A 20,665-nucleotide genomic window follows, 5' to 3' on the forward strand; every position below is an offset into this window, starting at 1 on the left:
GAGCGCTACTCTCCTGAGTCTCGGTCCCCGGAGTCTTCCCTCTTTACCATTTATTGAATGTGTTGTTGAAATCTCAGTTCTTTTGTTTATCATGATTATGCGACGTGACACATGCCTTGCTGCGAGGCAAGCGGCCCGACGGGGGGGGGGGGGGGGGGGGGGGGAGAATACATTTCTTGAACTTACACTCAATTACAGTTACTGGCGGACACGGAATCACGTGCGCAATTGCGGCGCGTTACACCTGGCTGTCAGCAGCAGGCCCGAGGCTTCGGCGGGCGTCGCGTCCTCGGTTCAAATCCCCGAACTGGCATGTGCTGGGGACGTTTGGTTCTGGCGAGGGGAAAGCAAATGAGTAATGCTCTCCCCTCCCTCGTCGGCCATAAAAGCTGCCCTGAAGCAAGGCCCTTGACCCCCGATTCCTCTGGTGCAGCTGCTGAGTGAGCGAACGATTTGCATTCGCTAAATCTGCATGCATATATCGCCTGTCATTCACGCTTAAAAATAAACCTGTAAAGATCGGACGCAGGCTCTTTTTTTTTTTTTTGTGAGTGCCATTAAACTTTAGCTTCAGGTCTCTGTGCGTTAATAAAAGTGTGTATACATACTATTAGTGTTCAAAGCGCTGCGGCAGGCATCGACTTCCCTGTATGAAACCCTAGAGTCCTGAGCTGTCAGCATGAATGCATGGCCGTGGCCTTCATGGAATCTGGATATCTGTCTACGTGTGTGTCCGCTCCGTCTGCTTATTTCCTGTGCCGGTGTGTGTGTGTGTGTGTGTGTGTGTGTGTGTGTGCCTCTGTGTGACGTGTGCGCCTCCTGCGTGCCCACATGTCTGAAGTTTCCCTATCTGAGCGCCGACATGTGTGTGTCTTGCTGGCATTTCTGGACAGAGGAATTCTATCCGCCTCCACGGAGTCCTTTCAACGCCCGCCGCCACACACACACACACACACACACACACACACACACACACACACACACACACACACACACACACACACACACACACACACACACACGACATCACACATCCTGCTGCTGACATGCGCATGTCACCACGGCAACCAGATACAGCCAGAGACGTGTTACTGACAGAGGAGCACGGACCACCATACTGGCAGGCCAGAGGTTCTCGTCACGGGGGTTCAGGTCAGCCGTCGGGATCGCTCGTTGAATCACAACATGTGAATTTATTTTTTTTCCCAACAATATTCTCGAACTCAAACGCATCAACTTGCCGCAGTTCGTTGGGAATCTTATCGCCAATTCAAAATGTAATCTCATGCACAGGCTGCCTTGTTCCCACATATGCACGACAGGTTGACAGCATTTATGAGGCTTTTCACACATGTGGCAACCATTGTTGATTTGATCTCTTACAGAGTTCCCACTGCTCGGCACTGAAACCATCATCTTCAAAAGATGCCATGTGATGGTAGGACGCATACACCATATCATGCAGATTCACCGCTTTAATGTCGAAGCAGGGGAAACAAAAGGACGAGAGTAGAACGGTTATGTCTATTTACACGGAAAATGAAATGGGTTTTCACGCACCCCTGGCTTCTGTGAAACGTACTCGGCACAAAGAGCAGAAGCAGCAGCGGTGTAAATACGACGAGATAGAAAGTGAAGAGCAGAAAAACAATCGAGCAGAGACGTCCGCAGTGTCTCGTCAGCTTACCTTGGACGGGACGAAACGTCAGCGCAATCCTCCTCTTCACCCTGTCGAAGACAACCCAGAGTCAGTCACTGCGTTCACACAAAACGTGCAGTAGAGGATTCGAGGGTTTCAGCAGTCAGTCAAAAAATGAAAACTTTTTTTTTTCCAAAGTGACCATTCCTTTGCTTTTTAGACATCTGCCTTGTGATTGGCAGGTCGCCACCACGGCATTGTCCAATACCTGCTTCTCCATCCTCATCCTCTCAGCAATATTTCCTCAACTAACTATCTCTCTCCCACTATTGTTTTTTTTCTCATTCTATAATGGTGTTTATTTAATCAGCAAAGTCAAAATCTAAACATATGATGCACCTCACAGGCAGTCCAGTGCAGCCGTATCTACTCTGTGCATTGGTTCCTTCTTTCCATCTGGTTTCACTTCTCTCCACCTGCCCATCAGTCTGCAGCCAGGGACAGGTGAGCCTATTACACGCTTCTACACACACACACACACACACAAAACCACACTAGCTCGGCTTCATGGTGAGTTAGCGTGCCACGCACATCATCCGAATCTGCTGTGCTGTTAAACGGCTGTTACCGCAGCCACGTCACGCTCCTGATGAAGTGGTCTAGTGGCGCACATAAAAGCTGCAAAAAAATAAAAAATAAAAGATCCAAATAGTGGAGAATAGAATTGGATAAATACAACTGAATGAAAGTGAAACCTTAAGTATAATCGAGTCAACTTTTAAAAGAACTTGAACGCACCCAGGACAACAAGCGTGAGAGTGCAAGTAAGTACACTTCCCCACAGCTCAACATCTTCAGACGAAAGTCCAACGAATACAGTACTGCTATACTATTGTGCTTTTAAACAGAAGTATACAGCAGCTGGTACTGTAAGTGGGTTGTAGTACAACATAGTTTCCAACGCTTGAGTGCAGACAGAATTACATCTTCTAAACTGACAGTTATATTACGTGTAGAAATTATGATTCTGTCTTTATTCGGATAAAGACAGAAGTCATCATCTAATTATTAGAGATCGAATGAAACTCCGCGGATTTGCGCGGAAGAGAAAACGTTCCGCCGGGGCCATCCAAAGGTTTTGTTGGTCGAAAGCCAACGAGATAACGATCATGTACTCTGGCCTTAAAATGTGACGATCAGCGCACCGGCGGACGACTCGCCCCGATGCATTAACTACAGCGAGAGCATTAAAAGCCAGAAAGCTTATAAATAGTTGTCCTTAATATAGAGGAGAGGAAAACACATGCTACGGCCTCCTCGTGTAAATCCGGTTCTAATCACAGCAATCAATTGCTTAGCTTTGGCACAGGATTCCCTCCTGCACTTGCACGAATTGCAAGGCTTGTACAAAAGATTGTTTTAGCACCGTTTTGCCTCCTCGCGGCGTTACAGTTCTGCAAAAAGAGTTCGGTGTCTTGCGTAATATCGCGTCGCCTTATGTTTTCCATCAGAGATAAATCTGACCTCAGTATGTTGGATATTTTGCTTGTTTTATATTCCGTTCTTGAGTAGAGTCGGGGCAGCCCAGCTCAGTTTCTCAAGCGGCATCAGTGGCTGAACGGCTATTTATTTATTTCCAGAAACCGCTGCCTGCTTGGCTCGGAGAGAGAGAGAGAGAGAGAGAGAGAGAGAGAGAGAGAGAGAGAGAGAGAGAGAGAGAGAGAAAACATCTCTGCCGATGCTGCTGTGCAGCGACATAGCAGAACGTGCCATCACATGAAACATCACCTTTAAGATGCTCACTCTCTCCCTCTTCTTGTTTGTTCCTCCCCCCGTCGGCCTCTCTCCTCGTCTCGGCCTCCCTTTGCTCTTTTCGTGTCTTTTTCTGACCAACTCTGTGCCTCTCCCTCCTCCAGACCTCGACACCGGCTGTACTTTTCCAATTCAGCAGTTCCTTAACTCTCCAGATGACGCCACAGGATTTCACGCCAGCTCAGAGCACACAAATAATAACAACACTAAACACAAAAAAAGTAGACGAAAAACAAGACAAACCCCCCCCGCCCCCCCCCCCCCCCCGCTGCTGAACAGAACCGAGCAAATCAGCAAAAACAACTCCCACAGGTCCGTGTGCAGCTCCAGATAGGGAGCTTGACAGTATTAGCAGGCCAGGCAAAAATTATTTATGTGGAGACTGGAGAGTGAAAGACCAGAAGTGAATAATGGGAGAGAGCTAAATATACAGTAGCTACTACAGAGAGAGGGATTAAATTAGATGAGATGTGAATGTGAACAGTGAGAGGTAATTACACACTCAGCATGTGTCTTTTTAACACCCCCGTAACAGCAGATCACCCTAAATCCTCAGCCGTAGATATCCAACCATAACACTGGAACAGCCAAGCATGGATGTTCTCTTCCTTGTATAATCTTAAAGTCATGGCTGTAGGCAACATCTTAATTCAGGCAACCCCGTCAACAAAATTATGTTCGCCTACAACTAAACCGCTCTCTCTATCACGTTTTGCGGGAAAACCTATTTCCTTCTGGTTCGAAGGTTGCCGTTTTTTTTTTTTTTTACCGTTTCAAAGGTTTGCCTTAAAATTACGATTGAATTGAAAACAGATATTTAAAAACAGAATATTATCTGAACAAGAAGTGTGGGTCCTAGGACCAAATGCCGAGTGTCCATTTGTAGCCGAGCCGTGTGGCCCGTGTTCCACCTTTTTGATCCTCGACCAACCACTGTTGAACCACACGACCTTGAGGGCATCTAAGGGAGCGACAGCCGAGATTTCGGGAGCGTTTCCATCGCCTCGCAACGCCTCTCGGCACGGCAACGGCGAGCCGGGGGGGCTCGCAGCTAACGATGACGACGGTGTTAAAAAGGTGGAAACTACAGCAAAAGTGCTGACAGGGCAAACGGCGTTTACCAGGGGGGGGGGGGGACCGGAGGGTGGTTGCTACGCTTCCGTGACGACGCTGTTATCAGCTGATAACCGCAGCCGATCAGAGGGGCACCAACGGCTCCTTTCATTTGAAATCTGTTAATGCGTCTCCTACCAAACACTGGATTACTTTTGTATCCATTTTACCCACATGTGATCATACTAAATGCTAATTAAAGGATTTTTTTTTTTTTCTCCGCTATAAATTACCGCGTCCCACTGTTTTTGTTATGAAGCTTCCTCAGTCAGTGACAGACGTGGCAGTTTGCCATGCATCGCATAATGCACTTTGCAAACAGATGTCAATGAGATTTGTTTGCGAGGATAAAGGATTGCAGCACAAGGGGGGGGGGGGATTCACAGCAGCCGGCAGCCAGAAAGCTGGGGTTGAATATATTTGTTTGTTTTCTGGTCGTTTCGGCACGTAACAAGCTTTTAGGAATGAGGTCAAATTGCATTCTTCACATTCCTCTATCGTCGCATCTTATTCATTTTCGTCCATCTGAGGGACAAAGCGTGCGGCAGCATTGGTCTCACACGGCTTCGCACGCTTTGTTTAAGCTCCGACCGAAAAGTTTCCACATTTTTTTTTTTTTTTGACCTTCAGTTCGATTTCTTTTCTCAAGCGATCACACGTGTAGCTTTTACTTCTCAAACCTAGGACTTTGCCAAAAGGATGAGGAAAACTTTTGGCGTTCAAAAACATCCCCTTGCTCAAACAAACTAAAAATAAAGAGAGAAAATTAAAAGGTTACCCCGGCAGAGGTACTACTATAAATCAATGGGCTGAGAGGAGTCATAGGAGCCACTGAACTGCACATTGCACAAAATCCAATGAGAATCCAGCCAGCAGCCTCCCTATACTCCCCTTCTTCTCTGTTTCCCTGGCTGTTCTATTAAAGCCGGGGCTATTCTTAGCAAGCAAGGGGATCGGGTTAAGAAGATGGAGGCTGAGAGATCATGGAGAGACAGAGAATTTAACTAAGAGCCCAGCGACGGGTAAACCCGCTGACAACCGTTCGACCTGTCCGTTTATTTGGAGGAATTTTTTGTCCACCAGCCGAGTGAGAACATTCAATAGAATACATTATTTCCACGCATCGCAGCACAGCGTGGATCTAATGGAGGCGAGGAAGTCGCCGATTAATAATTAATGATTCTTTTTTTTTTTTTTTGTAAAAGTGCAGTTTTGTTTGAACGTCTCCTTGATGCTGACATCTAAAAGAGAACAGCGAGGACAAAGTAGAAGAGGAAGCAGGTAAAACCGAGGAAAGATGTCATAAATAAGTCATTGTTTTCGGCTAAAGACAACTCATTATCAGTCCCATCCTCACCCCGCTCAGTTGTTCAAGTGAATCACTGCATGGATGGGGGGGGGCTGATCCAGCATCTGTAAAGTCACAACAGCGACCGGAGACCACATTTCAAGTCCTCACAATTTTAAACGAGAGAATATTGACAAGTAATAAAAAATGTTTTAAAAACGGTGGAAACTAACAAATAAAACGGAACAGTGAGAACGAGACTCATGAGGATTGCGCTGCTAGGATTGTCAGAGGTCAAGAGAGCAAAGCGGAGGCAGAGAGTTCGGACTGTAAGCCTCATGATCTGCTTCATAACTGCCATCTGACATCACCGCAGCAGATGCTTTATCTCGAATCCTGTTCTCTCTGCCCGTTCTAATGCAGTGTGTGTGTGTGGGGGGGGGGGGGTCTCTGTCATCCTGTAATCTAATGAAAACAGACAGGACAAAGGGGCAGCAGACAGAGGCGGTTTAATACGGCCCACACTGTAGAGTGAGTGGGGTCCACGAGGAAAAGAAGAGGTCTGATTGTACGTGTTCTTACGTGCTTTGCAAGCATTACATTACATTACAGTCATTTAGCAGACGCTTTTATCCAAAGCGACTTACAATTCAGTATCTATCTACACACCGGAGACGCAGCTACGGGAGACATTTTGGGGTTAAGTGTCTCGCTCAAGGACACATTGACATGAGACTAGTGGAGCAAGAGCCGGGCATCGAACCGCCGACCCTCTGATTGAAAGGCGGCCCTGCTCTCCACTTATCCACTTGTCACCCCCATGCACTTGCAAGGTTCCCCTTGCAACCTAGCGCTTCGAAGCTGGCTGAGCGGCGAGGCGATCGAAGTTTGAAGCGACAGTTTGGCCACATTTTCATAACAAATCCTCCACTAGCGATCGGTAAAGACGGACAGACACGCAGAGCTGAGAGGAGTGCGATGTGTTCGTGTAGCGCAGGACGTCCCGTCACGCAGTCTGCCCCTTGATCACGCTGCATACATAATGACACGTCGAGTACAACCTTGTGAAGCGAGCGCGTGGGCGTGTGTGAGAGAGACGTGTGAAAAGCCTAATTAGGCAGCGTGTCTCTCAAACATTTTGTTTTTTTAACATCTGTGTCGTCGCAGACAAGTTAAAACAGCGACACGCTGCTTTACACGTCACGCTGCATTGATTTACCATGTGTGTTGGGAGATGAGATCTTTCTGGCTTCTCTAGTCTCCGTTCTTGTCTGGTTACACGTCGTCCTCAGGTCCAGCAAAAAGAGAGCCACCTGGCCGGGTGATTGGTCCGAACCAACTCTTTAGGATTCATGGGGGAGCACGGAACTTAATCCATCGCTTCATGTGTGATGTTCAGCATGATTTGTGTTTTAAAAGAAAACAGATAAATGTCATATTATAGATTGAACTGAGAAACTATCTACAGCTTTACTGTGGCATTATGTGACGTATCGCATGTTTCCCTTCAACCCCCGTTTTGTGATTCTTTTTCTGGGTGTCAGTGTTTCCCCCTTTTGTTTCTTTGTAACAGACCTCAGTGCTCTCAGTGCTCTTTAGTGCCCAATGTCTGCCGTGGACCTCAGCTTTATGGATTCGTACCTCAAAAGAGCTGCATTACTTTGTGCTAGTGGTCAACTGTGGTCACGCTCAAGTTAAAGTGGTTTGCTATTCATCGATTTTCAAGTTTGAGTAAATAAAACTCTTCTTTTTTTTTTTTCCAATGCGTCTTGCTTGGATTCGCACACAGACAGAACTGAGAGGCTTTACAGATGCTGCCCAGGATGACCCAGTGTGAAGAGGTCGAGGGAGGGGGGGGGGGGGTCAACAACTGGTCAAGGCCTTTACTCAATCAAATCAGCCTCACATAGGATATACATACACACACACACACACACACACACACACACACACGTACACTATGCAGAGAAATGACTTGTACTTGTAAGAGTGGAGATTCTAACAGAACAAGAATAGAACGTGCTCTGTTCTATTCTGGAAAACGACATCATGTAATAATAGAATATCATGTAATGAGAAAAATCTTTAATTTCACACCAGCACTGAAAAGATGACCGTGGGTTATTACTCATTATCTGTAATTCCCAAAATGCGTCTTTGTTCACGACTGCGTGGCATTAAGACCATCAGATCTGGAGCTCAAACTGTGTTTAGATTACACTGACAGGCAAAATAAGAAAAGAATGCAACAGGAAGAGGTGAACCTTCGATGGCAGCTCTGATGCTGAGCGATAATTGCGTGTTGAATACGAAAGTGAGGCGGGCTTCCATAAACCACGAGCCACCAGTATTTAATCCCCGCGAGGAAAAAAAATGTGTTTGGAAAAGAATGTGCCGAAGTAAAGCAAAAAAAATAAATAAAAAATATATGCCAACCGAACTTCACACCTAACTCTGAAAGAGTTCATTTAATGTCAGCATTCGACAGATCAGAAGTAGAATCATGGAGCTTTTCTATGCCCGGAGTGTCAGGGGGGAAATATAAATGTTAAGGCAGGAGGCTGTCGATGCTTTTTACTGGGAAATATTCACGGTATATTTTACTTTACCCTGTAACACTATGTTTCTGTCAGGATCATGAACCACGCTGTGCATAAATCAGACGCCTCAACATGAGGAAATACAACACGGTCTCTTCAAAAAGGGTTTCATCTCATATTATTGACTATTCTGACTCATATATGATGAATATATAGGGCCTTTTTTTTTTTCTCAATGGCCTGATATATATGGATGAGGCATTTCTATTAGCCGCATTTTTGTGATAACAAAGTGGAAAGTCTAAAAGCTATTTCTTCCTGCAAATCAAGTGGGGGGAACTAAATGCGATGTGTCAAAAGTGAGTAATAAAAAAAAAAAAGAAAAGCGGTTTCATCGAAAAAGCTAAGCGAGACAAACACAGAATAGCAAACAGAGACAAAAATAATGAACCCTCAAGGCAGTGAGAAGGACAGAGAGAGGAGAGTGAAAGCCCAGAGGGGCGCTCAGCAGATACTCACTCCTCTCATTATTGCATGCGTCCACCTCTGCACCGCGAGATGTAAATGGAGGGAGGCGAGAACGAAGAGAGAAATGTAGAAAGTGTTCTCTCCTCCGGCGGATTGATAACAATCGACTTTGGTTTCAGATGGGAATGCAAGAGGCAAGAGGGAGAAAAGGGGAGGAGGGATACGAAGGTAAATGAAACGAAAGGCTTTATCTAATAGACAGAGGAGGAGGAGGAGGAGGAGGGCAGCTGACAAAGATGGTCATGTTTGGTGGGAGATGAAGACAGAGAAGGGGGGGGGGGGGGGGCTGGGAGGGCTCAAGAGGGGGAAGTGTTGTTCAGAGAGGAGTGTGGGAGATGGAGCAAGGAGGAACAATGAGACCACTCGACAGAGATTGTTTCAAGTTAATTGGAAGGACTGAGAGGGTGACTGTTAAAGTGACTGACCGAAATTTGCACATTGGAAATACGAGGGGGGGGGGTTTAAAAGAAGTAAACATCCTAACCAGGGCTATTATAAACTACATTCAGGCGGTCATTCACAACAAAAAGTTGACCAGTAAAAAACGTTATCCACGATATTGCTGCTCTGGCTCGGTTGTTCGCTTCTCGTTTTTGGGGAGATTGCATCGTTACAGCTTTAGATCTGAGACGCATTAGTTCAAGAACTCGTCCTTAGAAGTCGTCAGCGTGAGAGATCCTCATCATCACCTAAACGCTCCCTACATTTCACCGATTGGCTCAGATTTCAGCCGTACGCCTCGGGGGACTGTCGGCGAATCACTGAGTTGATATGACTTCGGATGTGCCTCGCGGGGCTAAAAGGGAAGGACTGAGGGCTGCGGCTTGGCAGGCGAAAGGAGTGACAGATAAAATGACTGGCAGGTTGATAAAAAAAAAGGCTGTCATCTCCGCTGTGCTGTGAATACATAACTGGCTGACGGCGTGGCGAGGAAGGATTAGAAGGTGAAGGAGAGGAAGTGAGAAAGACATTGAGAACGAGTGAGGTGGTGTGGGAGCGTCCAAAGAGGGGAGTAGGAATGGGAATTCAAAAGATTTTTATTGACACCAATGCCATATGCGGTTCTGTTTGTATAAATATTTTCGGCACATTACTGGAAACTGGGGCGGGCCTCACAACTGTCAGAAAAAACATGCCGACATCGATGCGAGGAACCTCGGAGGCACGCAGTTCCAATCGGATTGGACAGTTTGGAACCGGTTCTCAACTGGATCTAGGGGCTGGGCGATAATCTACTAGTTTATAGAATATAATGATTAAATCATAAATCAAGATATCGTGATACATAATTATTTCAGCTACATTCATAATAACAAGGACACTCAAATGTACCTGAAACATCGGATTACTTAGCACTAAAGTTCAATAAACCAATGTACATCTCAGAACTTTTCATTTATCAAGTATTGAATTCAAGAGTGTAAAAAGCATGTGGTTCTTTGATGGACTAGAAAATAGAGATTTTTTTACTGAGTCACCAGAAAACCTGCTACCTCCTGATATTTGTCATTATCTGAAATGGAACCGATTCTCTAAGTAAGAGGGGGGTCAGCCATGAGGGTAAAACAAGAAATGGAAAGGGATGCAAGAAAGGGAGAGGAAATGAGAAAAAAAGAAAAAAAAGAAAAGTGTGTCAGATGTGGGCTGAGAGGGAATCAGCAGGATAGCAAACGCTGTCAAAGTTGGCCAAAGATGGGAGAGATTGATCGCGAGGCCAAGTGGATGAATACCAAGAAACATCTAAAGAGCAAAGGGAGGGGGAGAGGAAAGGAGAGGGATGAAGGTAGAAGAGAGGAGCAAAACTGGACCCAAATGGCCTTTAAATGCTTATCAAAAGGAGGGAGGGAGCAAAATCGACGGCTATAGACAGAGGGAAGGGAGGGCAGAGACCGGCAGGCGGGGAAGTGGTGTGAAATTGACATGAAAATGAGGGGATGCTTGGGGAACAGCCGGCACGCTGTGACACCTGAGGTCTGTGAGGGTTTAGGGTAGGGTTGGCTCAGCACGATAAGATAACTGCCACCTTATCTGTGGTCGTCAGACTGCTGACACACAAACAACTTGCACAGACGAATAACACACATGCCGCTCACACACACACACACACACACACACACACACACGCACACACGCACGGTTTCCCTTGGTCTGGGGAAAGCGGACATGGACTATTAGCAGACCGGCAGACAGGTGTTTGGGGCTGTGATTGGAACTGATTCAGTCCGTGTGGTTTGTGATACAACATCTGTGTGTGGATTTGTCATATGTGTGTATACTGTAGCACGGGTCCAGGAATTATTATGGTTTGGTTTAATATGATGAGTTCAAAACCGAAGTTCATATCGCCCACTTCTATGCCATTTTTTTCCCGATGTACGAGTAAGAAGTCTTAATGTCATGTCGATCATCCGAGGCGTTTGCTCTGCTCGTTACCTCCTTGTTATACGCGTTGTAAGTCAACACACTGTCTCTCACCGTGGCTTGTACGTAATCAATGCTTCAATGGTGTGAGGCAGATAGGGCTGTAGGGAGTAGCAGAAGTATAGACTGAGAGAAAATAGAGTGAGAGAAATTGAGAAATGATAGGATGAGAGGCAGAAAAAAAAGAAAAAGGAGCGAGAACGTTACGACAGAATCAAAGATATGAGGAGAAAGCTGGTGACTGATTGCATTATACACTGTGTAATCAAGAAACACTGGCGAAGACAGACATTCCAATTCAACTAAATTTAACAACTTTTTGGAGTTTTGCAAAATTCGTCAACCTGGGTGTCAGAACGGAGTCAAATAATCGAACATATACCGTACCCCCGAAGGAGATCGGTGTCGTTTAGGTCCCTATTATAAAACGAATCAACATCACGATCCGCCATCATTACTTTGGCAGCGATGTCGGGGACAGAGATTGGATTTTTATACCCCGGTTGCTTTGACGTGAAGGCAGTGAGAGCCAGTCTAACGATTCGGCGGTCATCTCCAGCCGTAAATGCTAATTAACAGCCTCAGCTGCTGGACATTCATTTCCTGCTGTAGCCGAAAGGGAGGGCCCATAAAAAAATAGGGTGCGCGTGGGGTGTGTCATGTGGGTGTGTGAGCACATCACCGCGTGCGTGTCTGTCTGTCTGTCTGTCTGTCTGTGTGTGTGTGTGTGTGTGTGTGAGTGTGTGTGTGTGCGCAGGCATCATGTGTGACAATGTGTGAACGTCTGCATGTTCCAAGGACACGCGGTGATGAAAACTGTCCCAAAGGCTCTTCTGTCCTTTTCTAATACGGCAATAAGCCATCAGCGCAAAAAAAAACAAAAAAAAAAAACACATAACTAGCTAGTCACACCATGACAACATAATAAAGCCATACAGGGACAAAGTCAGGTAAAAGTCACACACCGAGGCCAGAAATTAGAGGTGTACACACACACACACACACACACACACACACACACACACACACACACTACGTCGGGAGTGACATCGCAAAGAGCAGTAAAGAACGCAGGAAAAGTAACTATGGAAACACATTGCAGCTCTGTGGCTGCTGCACGTGACCAAATTGAGACAAAAGGTTACACTGTGATATGATAATACTGCATACATGACCACAGTAAGCCTAGTTATTGTATGATCCAGTACTCTGTAAAGTGACGGTTTCACAGTGACATCATGGCAAAAAGCTCAAAGTCATCCTGTGACATCACGTCACAGCGTGTGAGGGCTGGAACTCGACAAACAGTTTCACCATAGAGCTGTTTAAAAAGGTAAAATCGGCATTATGAAAACTATATTATGATAGCAGTAAGTGTTGAGATACTGATTAGTCCATTGACAGAAAATTAATTGGGTTGGGAAAAAAGCACAAGGCCCACCCACCAGTTCCCCGTCCCAGTTTGACAGCACTGTTGCCGTTGTTCGCGCCGTTAGCACCGTTAGCACCGTTAGCACCGTTAGCGTCTAGCCGCCGGCTCAAGCGGTCCCATGTTGAGAGGCGTGTGCAGACAGGCAATCCCGGCTGTATGGGTTGTAGGTGCTTCACACGTCGCATTCATTTGAAGACCCTTAGCAGTGATTGGCTGCTAGGCAAACCAAACAACTGGTCGTTTTGTTCAAGATCCGGGCACGAAAATGGTCGATTGCCGGTAATGTTTGACTGGAGAAGCGTGGATACTACTTGGTGCTGGGTCATTTCGGTCCACACAGGGTAAAGAGTGCCGATCCTCATCCAGCGTGTCGGTGTTAGTCTCCACATGGCTAATGGCAGAATTATCTCTGTGGGCATCAAAATGAAAGCATTATTTGTAATGGTCGTACCATGCATGTTACCACCTGGTAGTGTAATTTTTATTTGGGCTGCACTTGCACGAGTCATGTTGTTTTAAAATTGAAGTGTTGTTTGATGACGCTGGCTAATTAATGAAGATAAAACCCAAACAATGATCCGTGCCAGTGTTCGCCCCGGCTGTGGAAAACAGAGCTAATGGAGGCGAGCCATAACTCTGGGTTTCCATCTCACTGTCGACGCCTCCCATCCTCCTCTCCCTTCTCCCCCATGGCCCATCTATCAATCCATTTATCCGCGCTGCCTCATCCTCACGTCCCTCTCGCTCCCTCTCTTTCACCTCTTATCTGTATTGAAGGACTCCACCATTTCAGGCCGGCGTAATATTCTGACCATGAAGATGTTTTACAGGCTAACCTCGCTTCCCCTCCTCATCCTGCTCTTCAACCCCGCCCCCCCCTTCCCACCCCACCCTTCCCCAAACAGATAGGAGAAAAGCCCCCATGTTGGAGTCAAGGTTCAGTGGTTTCTAATTATGTGTTCACTGTAGGAGCCTGGTTAGAATATTTCATATAGACCCATAGGAGAGATAGGATGGAGGAATGAGGAAGGGAAAGACAGAGAGGCAATAAAGAGACAGAGATGCAAACAGAGAGTGGATGATGAGATGCAGTACAGTGCAGAGCAGTATACCAAAAAGAAAGAAAGGTGTGGAGGTATGTGTAAAAGTAAGGCGTGTAATCAGTGACATTTTCCAGAATAAATCAGATTTACTTCACAAACATGTTTTCCATTCAGTTGTTGCTCTTTTGGTTTTCGCCTGAGGTGATTGTAACCGATGCTACCGTGAGGGGAGGAGGTGTCACTAGCCTGTAAGCTATCAAAAACACCACATTGCGTAATGCGCAGTGTTTTTCCTGCTCACGCAAACATCTCCTCCTTTCAACCGGGGCTCCATTGCCCCATGAAAACTGCTTCGCGGAGCATGCGCCCCAGCGTTTCATGCTAGCTGGAACGGATTTTGCACCATCGACTCCACCAACTGTCCGCAAACCATTCGTCTTCTGTGGGACCCGACGACAGAGAAGGGGTTTAAATTAAAGCGCATGCCACAGACATAATGCACTACGAATGCAGGTCAACACTGTCAACGCCGCTTGCTATTGGTCAGTGGCACAAATTTGCACGTCAACGTTCACCTAACTTAGCCCCGCCCACAGCTGTGTCATCACACAGTGCAAGGTTATAATGTCTCCAGACTTTTGCCTTTTGGTAATTATACGATAATTAGGACCACTTCTTGCAAGTACAGTCAAACGCACCACACATATACACCCTAAGGAAGACACGCACGCGCACGCACACACACACACACACACACACACACACACACACACACACACACACACACAGTCTTCTCAGGGCTCTTAAATGACTGGTGTCATTAATGTTGGTGTGCGGTTGCCAGCTGTAATATTTCCTGTGGTCATTAGACCATCTGGTGGCCTGACTCCTCTCATGTGTCTGCCTCTCTCCTCCATCTCTGCCTGTCTGCCTCCTCATGCTGCTCAGTCCATGCCTCTCTTATTTCTCTGCATATTTGTCTCAGTGGATCTCCATCTTTACCTTTACTGGGGTTGTTGTTTTTCCCCCCACACTCACTCTCGTCCTCTTAACGCCCATCGCAGCCTGTTGCCCGTGGCCAACTCATCCATCAAACCCATTGATGTATGCAGCCATTTTGGTGCTCCAATATGTTAATTGGAGAGATCTGGAGCCTCACTTGTGGAGGGGGTCAACATCCCTCTTAATTAAAGCTTCACCGCTGCTGGAATTAACACAAAGGGTTTCATCCAAATACTATGCATATACAAATGCTAAGATGTCCCTGCATTAAACCTTTGTAAATAAGGTTTGCTCTCCGTCTGAAAGCCTATTGAAACATTTGCAGGTGTTATGATGCACACGGCAGCTTTGACTTTTCTCGTACTTTGGCCGTGGTTAACGGTCCGCACGCTCCGAGATGGGCTCTTGATTGCATTGGGATCCGATGAGCTAGACCACATGCAGAGGTGACCCAGCTTGCATTGCGTTTCGGATCTCAGTGAGGTGAGGACAGCATGCGGGCGCAATCTGCATCGCATCATCTCCCGCCCACACCAGAGAAAATATTCTCAGATTATTTCAGCTTCAGAATAAAAGCTTTTAAATGACAAAATAACAGGGTGACTTTTATGGTGAAGAACGTACAGCAATTTAAATGTATTTATTGCGCAATTAGCGAAGCTTAATCAGCTTTTTTTTCCTTCTATAAAAACACGTCTTCTAATACTGCAGGGAGGAAGAATAAGCAGCAAAAAATAACAGGGGATTTTATTGTGAAAAATTCATAGGAAATAAAATGCGTTTATCTACCGTTTTACAGCTGCTCCTTTGACCACGAAATATATTCACAAACTATTCGATCAGGCGGGTTGCATTATATTGTCCTGTGTGGACACGCATGCACAATCAAAAAATGCATTTTCATCAACGCCGGTTAGCACATAGGCAAGGCAGCAATATGGTAAGAACAGAGGACCAGCATTAACATTCTCCTCATGTCCCGAATGACAGCTAGGCGTTTGAACAATGCCACTGATGTATGTGTCTGGTTAAGTGGCTTCTGTTACATATTCATTCGCCTTTGCTTAAAGCTAAGGCAAGCCATCACAATAACTGTGAATGTAATGATGCCTTCGATTTAATCATCCCAGGGAGACGTAACCGAGATCCAAGTCCCATTTAATGTGTACTTCCATGATTAACAGAGGTCTAAAACCACTCGTGTGAAAACGCCTATTTAAAGAACAAAATCAGCAACGTGGGAGCTGAGTCCACACACAATGCATTGTGTGTATGAATACACAAACAATTTTTACAGACGCACTGTAGAAGGTCTGCACAAGCTCTGTCTCTATCCCTGAACTAATCAATACGATGGAACAAGCCCGTCTGGCTTGTCACACAAAACAACATCTTTCACAGAGTTTCTCTGCATCTTAATCAGAGATGCGCCGATTGATCGGCTGTCGATCGAGAGCTGCTGGTTTGCAGCTGACCGGCATTGACCGGCGACCGGCCAGTCTCATGTTTACGGAAAACGTTTTGCCGGTTACGTTTACAGTGGCACAGACAGTAACGTCCCAGCCACACACACACACACACACACACACAACATGTCCACGGTGAGGAAGTGCTTCAACGTGAGTGTATTAAGAAACGTATGTCATTTCCCATTATATCTGCTATTTTCATATTCAAAAATATCAACCGTCTCTCCTCTTATGACTCTTAAGTCCCAAACCCGATTGCCTCAGTTTCACAGTGCTTATGGCCGCCCGGCTCCTCCGCTCCTTGCTTCTTTAATGATTGGAATTTATTTGACATGCACATGTGGCAGATAGCTATTATAATCATACATGGCTAAATTAAAAAAAAACCTCAGGATATAGAATTTGCTGGATACATGAAGTACTTTCTTGTTGGTGACATTCAGTGTATCTGTCACATGGGGGGGGGGGGGTTTCCTCCGAGGGTAGAGCGTGATCTGTTTTGATCTGTCAGCATATGTCTATCTATCTACGATAACTGATCGCTGTCATTGCCTCTGAATTTAAAATTTGCTCTTTCGCTCTCACAATCACTCCCAGAAGCCCCGATGACTCCGACTGATGTTTGAAAAAAGTCCAACGAGCGAAGTCAAAAAGGCCAAAATGAACTTCAGCACGACGGTGTTACAGAGCGCTTCCACGATTGAGACGCTTCAGTGTCCCAGCTTTTCTCCAAAGAGACGGCGGATCGCTCACTTTCTCAAATAAAGTGATGTCGATTCCCCCCCTCCCCTCGATTGCACCATTACCATAGAAAGACTCTTTATGCGCAAGTCGTTGCAGCGCCTAGAATCAACAGAGAGGGCAATTTCCGTAGGAATATTGTTCCTCCCTTTTGCTTTTATCGGCAAAATCTATAGCAGACAAAAGCTCGGCGTAATCTCCATCCACAGTCCATTCACCTCTGAGACAGCGGCGAGAATCGTGTCCGTCTGCTTCTGTCAGGTCCAAACACAACAGAGTCCCGAGGCTTCTTTCCTTATTTCCGTTTCACCAGAAGGGCCGTGGCACTCTTCTCCAACAGGCCTATCGGATATTACTTTACAGGCAACAAGCAGATGCAGACCGTCTTCATCAAAATACTTACATATGCACACTTTTGTCAAAATGAACGCCATCTACAAAGTTGCATTTCTTCACTGCAGTGCACATGCAACCAAGACAACAGTCCAGCATCCACATGAGGCTATTTATACTCTCGTATACGAGGTTCTGTCACAAGAGACTACTGCAGCTTCTACGAGATGAAAGCCATTCCTGCTCAATGATCGTCATCAATGGCTTAGTCACTGCCGTGCCTTGACTTACTTTTGAGTAATCCGGGGGAGTCAACTGAGCACAAAGGCTACTTTTTTTGGCAGCATCTGCTTTGTGTTCCTGGGTTTAAATGCCTCGACGCAAGGGAACTCCGCGGAGGCCAATAAGGGTTAACTGCCTTGCTCACAGGCACCTCTGTGGCGAGAGAGTGAGGACGGATAGGAGTACGAGAACGTCTGTCCCGTTCAGACAAAAGGCCAGGAGAAAGATTTTCACCTTTATGTTCGCAGTTAAATATTTCCTGTGCGACGCCTCGTGGAAATGAGATGTCAGGCTTTCATTGTCATTAAAAAAAAAAAAGGCTGTTTTCAGCTTAATTAAATGTTTTGCATGGTAGACGGTGCGTTTTAAAAGGATTTCATAACGATATGACGGGCTTTCGTCTCAACAGGGGACGGTGTAATTCTTCAATTCTTGTGGATACATGAATAATACATGTCAACATGGAGTTATAATGGTGTCAAATGACTAGAGCTTAATGCCACTGACTCAATGTTTAAATATTTATTGAGTCTTTCAAGGTCTGAACATAAAACAAGACACATCATCTGCCCATATTTACAGCACCATATACCATAATATACATACATAATATTCACATCTAGGGTGTTGTATGTTTGCGACTTGCAACAAGACAGGAATATCCCGTGCAGACCGCCCTCTACGCCGCTCTGGACTCCCCAAAGTGAGAGTCAGTGCCTCGTGGCGGGGGGGGGGGGGGGGCACTGCTTTTACAGGGAATTAGAGGAGCTGATTTGATTGGCCGTGATTGATGCACACTGCAGATGTGTTTCTAGACGTGCCACAGGTGTATTCTGCTCCCTAAATAATGAAAGCGGTTCCCTACGTCGCACATGTCGGTCCTGGAGTTCGTCTAATGAGATTACGATGAAGTCAAAGAAGCGTGAAAACATGTCAGAGCGCAGACCATTATGCCCTTGAGAATCCATTTGAAACCAACTCTGCATACTGCAGCGCGGATACCGGAAGCTCCACAACAGCCTTCCCGATCCATGTTAAGCGAGGCGAGCAGAAGAACGAGCTCCGAGTTCTGGAATTTGCATTCAGAAATGAGAAAGACTCTTAGCCGTTTCCTCGACCGCTTAATCACCACAAGTTGGAGATTTTTCTACCTCGAGAAACCGTGACGCCAAATCCAGTTTTCGAAGTTCAAGACTACAAGAGCGACGCTGAGTCAGAAGCTCCCCCGACATGTCGTGGGGGACAATGTAAGCACAATCTGTGCGTGCGGCGCTGCAGGCGGGGACTACAGAGCCGGTGTGTGTTTCTGAGTCGATGCGGTGCCGTATTGTGGGAATGGTATTCCTAATGGGAGTGTCACAGCCCCAGGAGGATCCCTTATGCCCGTCTTTGGAACATAAAAATCTCTAAAAGCCTCTCGCACATGAAAAAACGATTGGAGGAGCTAAGTCAAGCACGGCCCCCGAGCACAAAGTGGGGGGAAAAAAAAGGATGTTTTTATTGCAATAATATTCATAATCCTCCCTGACTGGGGTTATCTGTAATGTGTGTGTGTGTGTACAGCATTATACTTAAACAACGCTGTCGTGTACTGTACATCAAAAAGGAAATAGCTGGAGCCTTTGGTGCTTTAGCAGTTTAATATGAACAACACCACTGAAAGCAGAATGTGCTTCGCGTTACTTTTCTTTTTTTTGATCTGACTGTTGATTTCAAAGGTCTTTTCTTATGTAATTATGACCCATTTCTTCTGGGGTTTAGCGTTTCATTCCTCCATTCTTTTCGCCATCGCTCGACGCACGAATGATGATCTTGAAATGCTGATCCAAGACGGGCTTCGTCTGGATAGTGAAGCTCATTTAGTCACGCGTTGAAACCCGGTGATGTCGAAGCGGTTGACACTATTCGGCTCGTGGCGCCTTTAAGGCAACGGAGATGGACATCAGAGGAGCGATGACCATGCAAACATTTTGAATTCAGTCAATTCAGTTGTGCCCAATAAGCTTAACTCTCAGTGATTTGTCATTGAAATTGAGTCACAGCTTAAGTCACTCGTGAACTCTGAAGCAGCAGAATTCATTGACCTGTTTTGTATACTTATATATAACTAAACTGCTGCACTGAACATTCGGGATTATTTCAAACTAATTAACATCCAGTCGCACCGAGGTCACGCTGCTGTACAGGAATCATCCCTGAGTCAAAGTATATTATCAATGAAAATGATTCTTTTCTTTTTCTTTTTGGAATAGTGCCGTAACCTGCAGTGGCAACATGTCCTCATTCTTTGTATTTACATTTCAAGTGGGATACTGAATCCAGCATGTAACCACAGCTTTACTCCCCAACACACACACACACACACACACACACACACACACACACATGCAAACATAGCATATGCTTTGTAACTACTTAAAGAGGATTTCCAGTCTTGACAACTCAATTTTCTGATTATTATAACATAATTGTGTCAGTTAATAGGCATTCTCATATTTCATTTGGGTTTATATGAAAAATAAAAGCTAGTTTGAGGCCATATTACTTCTAAGTAGGCAATTAAAACAAATTGCTTCTAGTAATGGAGAAATATGGCTGCTTATGATAAGTACCATATGGACCTTTTTTTTTTTTTTTTTTTCGGACTTTTTTGAGCTACCAGTCAATGGTTTTGAGCTATAGTGGAGGGTCATGAATTATACCACGCAGACGTCTAAATGGAAATACCGGTGCGATACGCTCACGCCGATGCATAGCGCCATATATTCTGTAGCATAACGAGCACAAGGACGAAGGGAAGCATGAAAGTAGACGCGCCCGTGTGCGCACACACACACACACACACACACACACACACACACACGCGCGGACAGATGTGAAAACACCCCCAACGCCTTCGCACAGACACACGCAACCCATCAAGTCGAGCATAACCGAAGGGCTTCAATATGGATTTCACACTTGAGCTAAACCTCCTTAACTTTCCTCAACAATATGGACGCCTCGAGCCATGTCAGTTCCC

At 45.7% G+C, this 20,665-nt stretch overlaps 1 protein-coding gene across 3 annotated transcripts in view; it reads right to left on the bottom strand.

The window, feature by feature from the left end:
- Positions 1 to 20,665, bottom strand: part of cntfr (ciliary neurotrophic factor receptor) — a 206,903-nt gene that overhangs the window by 166,542 nt on the left and 19,696 nt on the right. For 2 of the 3 annotated variants that reach the window (XM_068705923.1, XM_068705922.1), the window contains one exon: positions 1,688 to 1,728. The exons of the other annotated variant lie outside the window; for it this stretch is intronic. The gene's annotated coding sequence lies outside the window, so the exon portion shown is untranslated. The remainder of the gene's footprint in view (positions 1 to 1,687; positions 1,729 to 20,665) is intronic. 3 annotated transcript variants of the gene reach the window in all.

This window comes from Cebidichthys violaceus, unplaced genomic scaffold (assembly GCF_023349555.1).
Source record: "Cebidichthys violaceus isolate CVI_PGR_0920_01 unplaced genomic scaffold, fCebVio1.0.p SCAF_12, whole genome shotgun sequence".
Classification (NCBI taxonomy): domain Eukaryota; kingdom Metazoa; phylum Chordata; class Actinopteri; order Perciformes; family Stichaeidae; genus Cebidichthys; species Cebidichthys violaceus.